Here is a 14,013-nt window from a genome sequence, read left to right as displayed (position 1 = left end):
GCAGCGAGCTGCCTGCCCTGCCCTGCCCTTGTTCTGCTGAGGCCGGAGGCAGCCCAGGAAGGCTGCCCATCACCCCCAGGGAGGATGGGGAATGATGGTGGTGGTGATACCTCTACCAACCAAAGCCACCCACGTGTTCCGGGTGGCCCTTGGGCACCGTATTATTATTATCCTCACAGCAATCCCGTGTGTTGATATTATCATGGTTTTATTTTTTTAAAAAACCATATGTTTTTATTGATTTCAGAGAGGAAGGGACAGAGATAGAGAAACATAAATGATGAGAGAGAATCATCCATCGGCTGCCTCCCACATGCCCCACACTGGGGACTGAGCCCACAACCTGGGCATATGTCCCAACCAGGAATCAAATCATGACCCCCTGGTTCATAGGTCGACACTCAACCACTGAGCCAGGTTGGCCGGGCCCATTGTTTTATTTTCGTTTTAACAATTGAGAAAACAGACTCAGACACTGGAAGCAAACAGCCTGAGGCCATTTTGTTCATACAGTGAGACTGGGATTTGAACCAAGGCCCTCTGAGTTTCTAACTATTATGCTACGCAGACCCCTAATTATAATGGTCTCTCCCATTTATTGTTGGTGCTTATTGTTCGACACATGACATCTTTGTCACCCCAGTACTTCTCATGACATGACAGTGCAATTAAGTTGTGTTACATTATTCTCTCATCTTATAGATAAGGACATCAGACACAGAGAGGTTAGGTGACTTGCTCAAGGTAACACAGCTAGGAAGAGGGGGGATGGCAGGGTGTGAATCCAAGCAGTCTGCTTCAGGGCCCATTGTGCTGTACTGTCTCCCAGAGAGATGGGCACTGAGAGAGCCCCCAAGGAAAGAAGGTTGCACACAAAAACGTTTCCATTTCACTTGGCAAGTGGGACAGAAAAATGGCCTCAAAAGATGTCCATATTCTAATCCCAAGATATTGCGAGTATATTACCTTATACGGCAAATGAGACTTTACAGATATGATTAAGGTAAGGATCTTGAGATGGAGAGATTACCTGGAGGGGCCCAGTGTAATCACAAGAACCCTTATAAGGGGGAAATGGGGGCACTGAGGCCAGAGAGGAGAGGTGATGATGGACTGTGTGGGGGAAGAGGGAGCGAAAGAGGGGGAGAGGGGAGGAAGGAGAGGGAGAGGGAGGGAGGGAGAGAGAGTGGGTGAGAGAGAAAGATTGATTATGTTGCTGGCCTTGAAAATGGAAGGTAGTAGCCACAAGCCAAGGAAAGCAGGCAGCCTCCAGAAACTGACATAGCAAAGGAAACGGTTTCCCCCTGGAGGCCCTGAAGGGACGCAGCCCTGACAACACTTGATTTTAGGATTTCTGACTCCAGAACTGCAGATAATAAGCCTGCGCTACTTTAAGCCACTACGTTTATTTGTTACAGGGGCCGTGGGAAACCGATACAGCCAGTCTGCAGAGGAGCCTACGATGAGAGGCCTTAGGGATCATCTCACGGCAACTCAGCCTTAGGGATCATGCGCTCCCTCTTGGCTAGAGGAACCCATGTTTCAATCATATCACAGCCTGTCCTACAATACAGTGTGCACGTGCATGTGTGTGTCCGTGTACACGTGCAGCTGCACACATGTCCACACAGGAGGAGGCCTGAAGAGAAAGGACGCATGTCCAAGCTCTCGTCCGGCCACCAGGCTCTGGGGCTGGATGGCCCTGCCGGGCAGGCGGCGCTTTATTCCCTCCATCCTTCTCTTTTAAGAGCCTCCGGGGAAATGCTATCATCAGGAACACAAAAGGGAAGAAATGTCACAGGAGCACAGCTCACCCCAGGGGATCCGGCAAAGACAAAACAAATACATGCAGCAGAGACGCGGGAGAGCAAGAAAAAGAGAGAACGAGAAAGAGCAAACTAGAGAGAGAATGGCTGGGTCCCCAAGGCCGGCCTGTGTCCTGACAGACCCCTTCCCACTGGGAAAGGAGCAAGTCTTGAGGAAGCTCATTAGCCCCCGCAGGAGAAAATGGGGTAATTACAGAGAAGACGCTACAGGACTTGGCAGGACACACTTTTAAGACAAGCCAACCAGTATTATTCATTAATCAGTCCATTCGGTGCTACCAGGCAAGGCACTGAGAGGGGAAAGAGGGGGAATTGCATTCTGGAGCGCTGAGCTCCGTGCTTGGCTCCCCCATTCACCAGCTGTGTGACCCTGAATATGTCACTTGCCTGCTCTGAGCCTCGGTTTCCCTCATCTGTAAAATGGGACTATAACACCTTCCCCACCTACCAACCAGTGAGCCCAGGACATTTCATGGAGCTAAAGGATGTGAACAAGAGTTGTATACTCTAAATAATGAAGAGCAACTGCCATTCATTAAGCTCCTATTGTGTGCTGGGTGCTTAACCAGTCTCCTTTCTTCCTCCAGGAGCCCAGATAAGCATCCAGCCTAAAATGTCCGCCTTGGATGGTTTGGCTCAGTGGATAGAGCATCAGCCTGTGGACTGAAGGGTCCCGGGTTTGATTCCGGTCAAGGGCACATGCCCAAGTTGTGAGCTCGATCTCCAGTTATTTCATCAATGTATATGAATCCATGCACTGTGCCACTAGTCCTTAATAAATATACTAGGGTGTAAACCTTACCTTCCAAAGCTTATTTTTCTCTCTCTCTCTCTCTCTCTTTCTCTCCCCTCTATGAAATCAATACACATATATTTTAAAAAACCAAACTATCCATAGGTGCTGGATGAAGCAGAGTCGGCAGACAGTGTGAGAAATGGTTAAAAGGCCAGGTTCAGGGCAAGGCTGCCGAGGTTCCAATCTGGCTCCTCCCCACACGGACTGTGCGGCCTGGAGGAAGTAACTGAACGTCTCCGTGCCTCAGTGTTGCCATCTGCGAAGTGGGGATAAAAACAATACCTCCTCGTATGGCTGTCATTAGATCACATTAGCTAATACATATAAAAGCACTTAGAACCGTGCCTGGTGTACAGGAAGTCCCATGTGTCTCATCTTTACTTTTTCATTGTTGCTATTGTATTATAATCATTACAAATAGTAGAAATATTAAAGAGAAGAGTTCCCCAAAGAATGGCACCTGTTCTGCAGATACAGAAAAGGATGTCAGGGGGTCTAGGGGCAAACATTGTCTTAAGGCCCAAATGTTCCGTATTTACTTTAAAGCGCCTTAGAAAAATATGGTGTCGCATTGCCAGTGGTGACATAATGTTTTCTTCTCTGCGGATGCACTCCAGCTCATGATACGCAGGGCGAGGATAGGCCTGACTTTTCTCCTCGATGTCCAGGACCGCGGCGGCAGCGTCTTCCCTGACACCGGGCCTCCAGGTGCGCTGGCTTCACCGCAGCCCCTCCCCGTAGCAACTGCGTCTCCCGGGGGCAGCTTCCCAGTCACTTGGTACCGGAAGCACGGTCTCTCGTGCCAAGAAAATAAAGGAAGCGACAGGGGCTCCCTCTCCCAGGGCCCCTCCACCACCTGCTTCTGGGGGATGACCAATACATGGCACTTGCTGAAGGCTGACCGGAGGTACGTCCCTCGTCTGAGCTCCTCCGATTCAGCCTCACCCTCCGCTGGGCCAACCTGCACTGTAACCCGTTCCCCCAACAGACGGGACAGTCCAGGAACACAGCTCCGTCTCCTGTATCTCTGAGTTCTCAGGGCCCAGAACCAAGGTGGAGCTCGGGCAATGCCAGATCAGTGGGCTCATCTTGGGACAGAGGATGCTTGTACCTTTCTCTTACTGTGACCTCAGGAAGCGGGCAGCCGGCCCCCCCCACGTGCGTGTTTGGTGATATATGTTGGTAGACGATGGGATCCCGCAAGGAGCCCGTGTCTTCATGGTGCTGCAGTGTTAGGAGGACCTGGGCTAGATCGTCCTCGCAGACCATCAGCGCCAGGACTGCCGGCCGCAGGGGGAGAGCCGAGGAGGCAGGAAGGCCAGGAAGGCTGCCTGGGGAGGGGGGCGGAGCTGGACAGTGGAGAGAATGAGTGGAAAGAGGAAGAGCAGCTTGAGCAAAGAGCTCAGATGTCCTAACACCCACCAAGGCGTTAAGGATGGAGGGGCTGGCATTTGCTAGAAGAATCTACATTTTCAAAAGGAGCTTGAAGCTCTGATGGGAAAGGAATGATTCCCACTGAAACTGGAGGTGGGGTGGCCAGGACTGCCGGCCGCAGGGGGAGAGCCGAGGGGGCAGGAGAGGCCAGGGATCGGAGCTGGACAGTGGAGAGAATGAGTGGAAAGAGGAAGAGCAGCTTGAGCAAAGAGCTCAGATGTCCTAACACCCACCAAGGCGTTAAGGATGGAGGGGCTGGCATTTGCTAGAAGAATCTACATTTTCAAAAGGAGCTTGAAGCTCTGATGGGAAAGGAATGATTCCCACTGAAACTGGAGGTGGGGTGGGGTGGTAAAGGGGAAGTAGGTCCTGCAAAGCGGTCCTCTAAGATGACCCTCTCAAACCCCTGGCCTGGCTTTTCCCTGGAAATGAATAGACCAGATTCCTCAATTCTGCTGGGATGGATATATATCAATGTCTTCTGGTCGGGGTGGTAAAGGGGAAGTAGGTCCTGCAAAGCGCTCCTCTAAGATGACCCTCTCAAAGCCCCGGCCTGGCTTTTTTCCCTGGAAATGAATAGACCAGATCCCTCAATTCTGCTGGGATGGATATAGATCAATGTCTTCTGGTTGGTCGGTCGTTAGCTAGTGTTGGGGAGGGAGCAGAAGGGACTCTCGCTCCCCATTTGGTGCCTTAAATACTCGCCAAGGATCCAGCAGAATGACTGAAAGAAACTGGCTTGAGTCCCACTCACAGGATGTGTGACCTTGGGCAAGTCGCTCCACCTCTCTGAGCCTCGGCATCTTCATCTGTGAAATGGGGGTGATAACAGTACGTACATCATTCATCTATGGGGATCCTCCAGGGAGATACAATAGGGAAAGGGCTGGAAACAGCCTGTGAAATGCTAGCCACATAGTAAGTGCTCAACACATTAGCTATACTATTACCATCACTGTGATTCTCATTCGCCTTTTGTTAGCTTTGTATCACTAGGCAGATGCTGGGGATACTGAAATGAGTAAGACTCCACCCCTCCATGCTACATACAGGCCACCGGGAGAGACAGCAAAAGGCCCCCCAATCACAAAAGAATGACAAGAGCGCTAAAACATACTGTGCAGGGAAAGCTTTTGCTGTTACGTGTGTGAGTGGGGAGAGATGGAGCAGGGTTACCTCCAGGGGAGACCAGGGAAGTGGGGGACGGGGGGAGGGGCATGCCACGTGACCCACCTCTCAGCGCCCCGAGCGTTTCTCCCTCCCGCCTCCCACATCTGGGGAGCACCTGTCCCCCTGGGGGCTGTCTCAGCATCACACTATGTAACCCTAGCCTGACACGACAGGTCTCCGGCAGGCCAGGAGCGGCAGGGGCTGGGCTGCTGTGAGACCCATGTGGCGAGACGGGGGACAGTGCTGCGGAAACACGTCCTCCGGGCGGCAGGCCCGGCGTCCGACCCGCTGATCCAGGGGGCACGGTCAGCCGGCAGAGAACTTCCCGGAGGGCGATCGAGCACTGTGTGTCCAGAACCTTGGAAATGACACACACCCGCTGATTACTCCACCCCTGGGATGTAACCCAAGGAAGTCATTAGGCATCTGTACAAAGACGAACCCCCCCCCCCCCCCGCCTTGCTTCTCATAATGACAATTGGGAACCAACCGACGTGTCCAACACCAGGGGGTCGTTTAAAGGAACTGTGGTGCGTTCCACTCCAGGGAGGGGCCACCGGGACAGCCTGGAACAGGATTCTGCGTCACCAGATGCTGGTCTCGACGCACAAGGTGAGCAGGACCTGGACGAGGTCTCCGTCCCAGGAGGCCCCTGCTCGAGGCCCGGGGCCCACATGTGTCTTCAGGTACCTGACACAGTGTCTGGCACAGAATTACTTCCCCATCAGTACCTGATACATCAACGGATGACTGCCTGGATGGGAAGGGGCACCGTTTTCTGCCGGAGATAAAAGTGTCTTTCTCTGACGTGGATGCCTGTAGCTCACGGGGCCTCCCACCGTCACCACCACAGCCTGAAACGGGCACAGAAGCTGAGCTGAAAGCAGCCAAGCGCCCCATTCGCCCACGGCCCCTCTCAGGGACCGGCACCACGTGGAAGAGGAGGCTTGGAGAAAAGACAGGAAGTGGCGCTTGTGGGGGGAGATCAGCGGCAAACCTCCTGCCCCAGACCCGACGGCTGGAAACCTGCAGCATCACGCAACGTCCCTGCTCACTCAGGCGGCAAACCCGGGAGCCTGGCGCTCCCCTTTCTAGCACAGGAGACGGGGCGAGGAAGGCCCGGGGGACACAGTCAAGTCAACCTTGCGGGGCATCAAAGCACAAAATTGCTTCTCCTCATTGGCCTATCCTGATACTCCCATAATCCCTTGCAGGGAAAGGAAGAGAGGTGCCGAGCCTTCCATCCCACCCCTGTAAAAAGATGCGAGAGGGTCTACTTCCCTAGATGTTCCTAGGGACCAAAGGGGATCGAAACACAGGATCCAAGGAGCCAAGTAGATGATGGAGGCCCTACATCTCCCCGCCACTCCCAGCCCAGGCCTCTTTGCCCTTATCTCCTACCACCCTCCCCTCTCTCGCTGTGCTCCAGCCCCAGGCCTTTCAAACACCCAAGCTTGTTGCCACCTCAGGGCCTTTGCACCAGCTGTGCCTTCTGCCCAGACTGCATTCCTCCTGGTCATTCGGCTCCCAGCTTAAGTCACTTTCTCAGCGAGGCCTTCTCTGGCCAGTTCCCCCTCGTTACCTATTTTAGTTTTCTGCACAGCACTTACCATCATCTGATAATTTAGCGTTCATTGAGATAGATAGATAGATGATTGATTGATTGATGGGTAAATAGTCTGTTTCTCTTACTACAATATAAGTTCCATGAGATCAGACACCTGATAGTCTGTCACAGCTGTATCCCCAGATCCTTAGAGTATATAATATACAACATGTGCTCAATAAAAATTGTTGAATGGATGGGTAGATAAATGATGGATGGGTAGATGTAGCCAAGGACAGGCTATGAAATTTAGCCAGACGTGATATGATTTGGTCCATCATACATCAAGTTTCTCCCTGGCCCCATGGTATTTTCTTTGTTTTGCTTCTCTCTCTCTCTCTCTCTCTCTCTCTCTCTCTCTCGCCTTTTTATTCTGTAATGATCTCAGATTTAGAGAAAAGCTGTGAGTCCTCACATACCCTTCATTCATCTTCTCCTAATGTCAACATCTTACAATTCCACAGCACAGCTGTCAAAACTAAGAAGTTAACATGGGGACAACGCTATGAACGGCCTCCGTTCGGATCTCACGCGTGTCTTTCTGGGTGTGCGAGGGTCTAAGGTTGCAGGCAGCCATCGCGTCTCAGTCTCCTCCAATCTGTGACAGTTTCTCAGTCTTTTCCTAGTTCATGACCTTGACAGGTTGAAGAGTGCTGGTCAGGTCATTGGTAGAAGGTCCCCCGATTTGGGCTTATCTGATGATTCTCACGATTAGGCTGGAGCCGTGGATTTGGGGAGAGCATCCCATAGAGGTGAACCGCCCGTCTCATCACATCACATCTGGGGGTACCTGCTACCAACATGACAATGTCTCGGCCGCTTTCCTTGGTTTGCATGTGACCTGAGTCTCCTTGGCTCAGCATTTCTATGCCTCTGCTATCTGACCACAGGCTCCGTGGTTCTGGATTTATCCAATCAGCAGTGCCCATGGGGCTGGGTCCCGGGAAGGGTCAGGCAGCACAGAGAGAAGAGCCAGGGGGGTGGCAGGTGCTTTTAAGAGGGTGTATCAGTTTCCCAGAGCTGCTATAACAAACTACCACCCAGTGGATGGCTAGGACAACAGATTTATCCCCTCCCAGTTTTGGAGGCTAGAAGTCCGAGGTCAAGGTGTCAACAGGGCCATGCTTTCCCCTGAAGGCTCTAGGGAAGAGTGTGCTCCGTGCCTCTCTCTGTGCTGCTGGTGGCTGCTGACACTCCTTGGCTTGTGGCTGCATCACTCCAGGTTGTGCCTCCACCGTCACTTGGCACTCTTCCCTCTGCCGCATCTGTATCCGTGCCTTCATCTCTTCTTATAAGGACACCAGTTCCACTGAATTTAGGGCCCACCCTCATCCAGTAGGACCTCCTCTTAACCTAACTATATCTACAAAGGCCCTATTTCTAAGTAAGGTTACATTCTGAGGTTCCAGGTGGTTATGAATTTGGGGGGATGCTATTCCACCCAGTGCAGGGGGGGACATGATAAGTAGGTAGGCGAAGGTCAGGATCTGAGTCCCAGCTCTTCACCGCTAGTGGAGTGGCTTAGGACACATCACTACCTCTCCTGCCTCACCTTTCCCATCTGTAAAATGGGGGGAGGTGATGACACTGTTATTTGTATCGAAGGAATCGACTTAGCTACGAGCTTTGGCAGCACCTCTCAGTCGATGAGGTGCTGTAGAAAGATGAGTTATTATCTGTGGCAGCCCTGAGAAGGTGCCTCGCAGACGTCCAGCTACAGGAAGCTTAATTGACGGAGGGCCCCAGCTGCTACGCTCCAAAATCCATCGGTGCCAACGAGGCCACACTTCCCATGGGCTGCTCCCAGCCAATCAGCCGGTGCAGCAGAGACAGTCACACAAGGCCGGGGATCTCTCTCGGAAGACATGGGATTCCTCTGGCAGACGCCATGGCCGGAGGACGCCTGACACCTCGCCGCAATTTCCTTAGACTGAACAGAAGCCTGGGATGCTCCCAGCCAACCTCCTTCCCTCCCCCTTCGCTCGGGGTCTAGTGGCTCTCCCAGCCTTCCTGGCTCTCTTCCTATTTCCCCCCATAAGAATGTTTCCCTAATCCAATCTCTGCACATTTCGTTCAGTCTTGTGCTTTCTGGAGGCCCCAGGCCAGCACGTTTTCGCAAAGGTCATCTTTTGCCTTTGCCGGGGTCGGGACATACTTCCTGGCCCCTGATTGCCCTTTGGGTCAGTCATCCTCCCCCCGCAGTTGGCCCGTGAAGTCGGAGTGGAGTTGTTGCCTCCCTCGACACCAGGAGCTGGCACATGCCCACATCTGACCAACCCATCTAGTTTGTACCCCTGGCCACACTCTTTGGTACCAAGAAAGGCAAGTGACCAATCATTGCAAGCCCATGAGATCCCTATTGCTAGTGCTCTCAAGAAGGAGGTATACCTTTCAGACTGGGGTTGCTAAGCCGGTGTAATATACACCTGTAGCAGCGTTGCCCTCCTCTAGCCCGAGACTGGAGTTTATGCAAAAGAGAGAGCATTGTAAGAAAATGATTTCTGCCTTTAGTTGAGCACCTGGATCCAGCCATGCCTGAAGCTCCTGCACTTTCCCATAATGTCAATCAATGGCTATATATACATACATACATATATATTTGCTTTAGCCTATTGGAGTTGAGTGTCTCAGCTACAAAACATTAAATTTAGCATTTCCCTCTGACACCATTCTTCAAAGTGAGGGCCAGAGACGAGATGGAGCTGCCGGAGAGGAACTACAAAGCCACGTAAACATCAATGATGGGCAGAATAGATTCCTTTCATTCTATGTGTGAACTGCGTTTGGGGTGTCAGAAGGATTAAAGATAAAAAAAAAAGAAAGAACCAAGGAAGCGTCTGTGGGAGCCAGTGTGGCTTTAGGCTGCTTTTTAAAGACAGCCTCTCCCAATTAGGGTTTCCAAATATAATCCCTCTGCCGTTCGCCAGAGCCCAGTACCTAGACAGCCACCTTCCGAAAATAAGAGAAATAAAGTCCATCTGCTTTCTGATGAATCACAGACACATGTCATCGCTGGCTTCGCTTCTGTTTGGAGACGGGATCAAAAGAAGGCATTTCCCCCTCTTTTCAAAAAATAAAAGTCCTGGAGATTTCTATCAATAAATTCATTCTGCGCTTCTCCCTACACACGGAGACGCTTTTCGCAAATGCTGGTGCCGCCTCCTACTTGGAAGGGCCCCATAATAGCGACTGCTGTGGAGGTTTCTCCTACGTGGGAAACAGCATCCTGGCCATTCTTTGCTTGGTGATGAACAAGAACCCCAACAAAGCCAAGACACCCCCCGATCCCTCTTCTCTAAGCTCCATGTCACGATCACTCGGCCAGCGGAGGCCCTGTCAGCAGGACTATGGAATTTAGCAACACTGCAGCCTGCGAGGCTCGTCCAACTCCAGGCTCGATCGCTCGCCTTTGGAAATAAACATAAACAAGAAACCATTAACGTGCCACTGGTGGCAGCCTTAATGAACAGGAGGTGACCAAACCGCACTAGGCAATTACTTCCCCGTTCCTGAGCCGCGGCAGGTGACAGGCGGGAGGTCTGTCTCCTACCCGCACCCTTCCGCCCGGTTCCGATGTGTCTCCATCGCTGGCCCGGCTTTGATGGCAAAAAGCAAAGGCACCTACGTGTTCTTTAAATAGATCTCTGCTCTGGCTGCCTTGACAGCGCGTGGTCAGAGGACACTAATGCGCTGTGGCATCTGCGAGAAATCACGGAAGTTTTCCGTGAACTGACCTGCCCCTTTGTTGAGAGGGAAGGCCATCGGGCGTGCGGGAGCCCATCTGACCAGGGGATCTGAGCCTGAGAACTGCACCGAGCAGATGCCCGGCGACGAGGAGGATTCCAATCAATCACAATGATACTATTAATGATCACGGCAGCGGCCACGGCCACGGCTGAGATTTGCTGAGCACCTCCTGCAAGCCTGGCTCCAATCACTGCTGCCTGTGCCCTGTCTCACTGAATCCTCACCAGAAGTCTAAGAAGTAAGGGCTGATGTGATCTTTCGCATAATGAGCTGAGTGTGGCTGGCTGCAAAAATGGCCCTAGTTCTGCCTTCCCCGGTACCCACAGCCCTTGCAGTGGGGCTCCAAGAGGTGGTCAATTCCCTCTCCCACCCCCGTCTCCCCTCCCCCGCCACGCTGCTGTGTGCTGGCCGGGGCTTGCTCTGAACAATAGAATGCCAGGAGCCTGGACTTCAAGGGGCCTTGTGCCTTCTGCTGCCTCTCCTGGTAAACAGCGTGTGCCTCTGTGCCTGCCGGGCCCCCGGCTGGTCGCCTGCCTAGGACAGTTCCATCAGATCTCCCTGTCGTTTCACAGACGGCACAGAGCTGCAGCAGCCGAAGGAAGAAGGCTGGCTTAGTCCCTTAGGAAACGGCCACTGCAGTGCCCATCCGTGCCTCTCCTGATACTCAGTGAGAACACAGACAAATCACTCCTTCGAGAAACGTCGGTGGAGAGCCTCCTCACCGGGAGACACCACACTCGGGATCCACCTGCGGGGAGGGCACCAGGGGCCTGTCCTCGGGGAGTTGCATAAACACGGGATGGAGGGTCAGGTCACTCACAGAATAAGGGGAAAGAGAAAGGCATTGTGATTGTGGAGGGAGAGGAAGAGAGAGTTCCTAACAGGGGGACTTCCGAAACGAGTGACACTTGGACCTGAGGGATGAATAGAGAAATGGCCTGGTTGTGCATGGTGTGCGTGTGTGTATGTGTGTGTGTGTGTGTGCATGTATGTCTGCGTGTGTTTGTATGTGCACACGCGCGTGTGTGTCTGTGTGTGTGTGTCTGCGCACGTGTGTGTGTATCTGTGTGTCTGTGGGCGTGTTTCTGTGCCTGTGCGTGTGTCTGTGCGTGCATGTGTGTCTGTGCGTGCATGTGTGTCTGTGTGTGCATGTGTGTGTCTGCGCACGTGTGTGTCTGTGTGTGTCTGTGCGCGTGTGTGTCTGTGTCTATGCGTGTGTCTGTGCGTGCGTGTCTGTGTGTGTGTCTGTGCGTGGTGTGCGTGCGTGTGCGTCTGTGTGTGTGCGTGTGTGTGTCTGTGTGTGGGGTATGTGTGCATATGTGTGTGTGTCTGTGCGTGTCTGTCTGAGTGTGTGTCTGTGCGTGTATGTGTGTGTGTCTGTGTGTGGGGTGTGTGTGCATGTGTGTGTGTCTGTGCGTGTCTGTGTGTGTGCACACACACACACATGCAGGAGACAGGGGCTTAGTGTTCCAAACAGAAGACACAGCAGACCCTGAGCGAGGCCGGAAGGACTTTTTAAAGCAAAGGCGGCTGAGACAAAAAGTTGTTCCAGTCCGACCATAGCCATTGTTTCCAGGACCCAGCAAGGCAGCGAGGCTTCGTACTGGGGATGGTAGAGCCCCCGCAAGGGGAGCTTTGAAAAGTGAGCGAGGCTATTTTCGGCATCGCGGCGACTGGAAGCTCCTGCCAGAGTGTCTGGGGCCAAGGCGTCTGACAGGGCAACCCTCCCCGCCCCCCAGAAAGTAGACACATCTGCCCTGAGAGTGACAGCTCCCCCTTGTGAAACAGTCCTCAGCAGCGCCTCCTGGAGGCCCAGTGAGAAGCTGTCTGCACCTGGCAGGGGGCGAGGAGGGGTTGGGTGCCCGATGTGGGGTGGGTTTGCATCAGAACATCTTTCTCTGAGGATGGGGCAGAGATGAAAGGGGAAGGGGAACTTTTCAAACCGTTAGACCCACACCCACAGTAAGATCCACGTTTCACATCACAGCACGTCCACATACACAGGCGAACACAGATACACGACTAAAGCAGGGGGTCCACGAGCAATACTTGCCTTTGTCACAAATGACATCCTCTGGTACGTTCTAGTCTGTTCTCTGATGAATTCCACCCACTAAACTGGCTTCACAACTTACTTAAATACATCTCACTTCTGGGTTTGAGAAATATTGCTGGAGCCCTAACTAGAAGAACGTATTTTAAAGATAAAAAATGCGATAACACATCATGCCGACGAGCATGTGGGGAAATGAGCACACTCGTGTACTATTAGCGAGCACGGGAATGAATGCGGCCCCATTAGTGGGCCATTTGGCAGCCCTTATCAATATTTAAATGCACGTGCCTCTGACTCAGCATTTCCACTTCCAGGAATGTCTTACAGATTTATCCACACGTGCTCGGGAATGGCCGTAAGAAAATATTCGCTGCAGGATTTGTTTATGGTAACGGAAGATTGGAAACAATATAAATGTCCATCAATAGGAGACTGGTGAATTGAATCATGGGACAGCCATCCTTATTATTATAGAACTAGAAGCCCAGTGCACGAATTTGTGCATGGGTGGGGTCCCTCAGCCTGGCCTGTGATCGCGGGGGGGGTGGGGGGGTGGGGGGGGGGGGGGGGGGGTGGCCAGCCAGGGGTTGGCCAGCGTAGGCTTTTATATATATATATATAGAGAGAGAGAGAGATACTAAGCAACCAGGAGAAGAAACAAGGTGAGTTTACACAAACTGGAATGGAACAAGGTCCAAGGCGTACTATATAGTTGAAAAAGCAAGGGTGGTAGGCGGATAATTGTTAAGGTGAACAATGCATACGGAGGGATGCATCTTTACTTCTGTATATGTTTGGGTTTTTCCATAGTTAAACAATTAAAAAGACAAATGCCTGGACTATGTTGGGAAAGACACCATTTATGTTAAAGCCAATTTGCTTTAACAGGCGAGAGGATATATAAGAGACTGTAAGTGGCGAATGTCTCTGGCAAGATAACAGATGTGGGAGGGAGGAGCTTAACCTGCTATCCCTCCCTTCTGATGTGTAACCACGTGTAGTGTTGATCTATGCGTGTATGGAAAATTAAAAATAAGATAGAAATAAGACGGAAAATTAAAAAATAAATTAATGGCAAAATATCCTCGGGTGAGGATTAACAAAAAATAATAATAATAAAAAAGTAAAATTCAAAAAAAATAAGATAGAAAATTAAAAATAAGATAGAAATAGGAACCTCACTGAGGATAAACACCCTTTTATCTAAAGTCAAAAGAATCCAAGTTATACCTGAAAACAACAAACCAATTTACAAAGAAGAACGTACTCCAAGGTTGACCCCACCTTCACCCTCAAGCACACCACGACCTTTGGGGGTCTTCTGAGCTACCAAGCGAAAAGTGGAATTGTGTTCAATTATATTTTTCCACAAATTGTT

This window comes from Myotis davidii, unplaced genomic scaffold (assembly GCF_000327345.1).
Source record: "Myotis davidii unplaced genomic scaffold, ASM32734v1 scaffold223, whole genome shotgun sequence".
Taxonomy (NCBI): Eukaryota; Metazoa; Chordata; class Mammalia; order Chiroptera; family Vespertilionidae; genus Myotis; species Myotis davidii.
Note: the sequence above shows the minus strand (reverse complement) of the source record.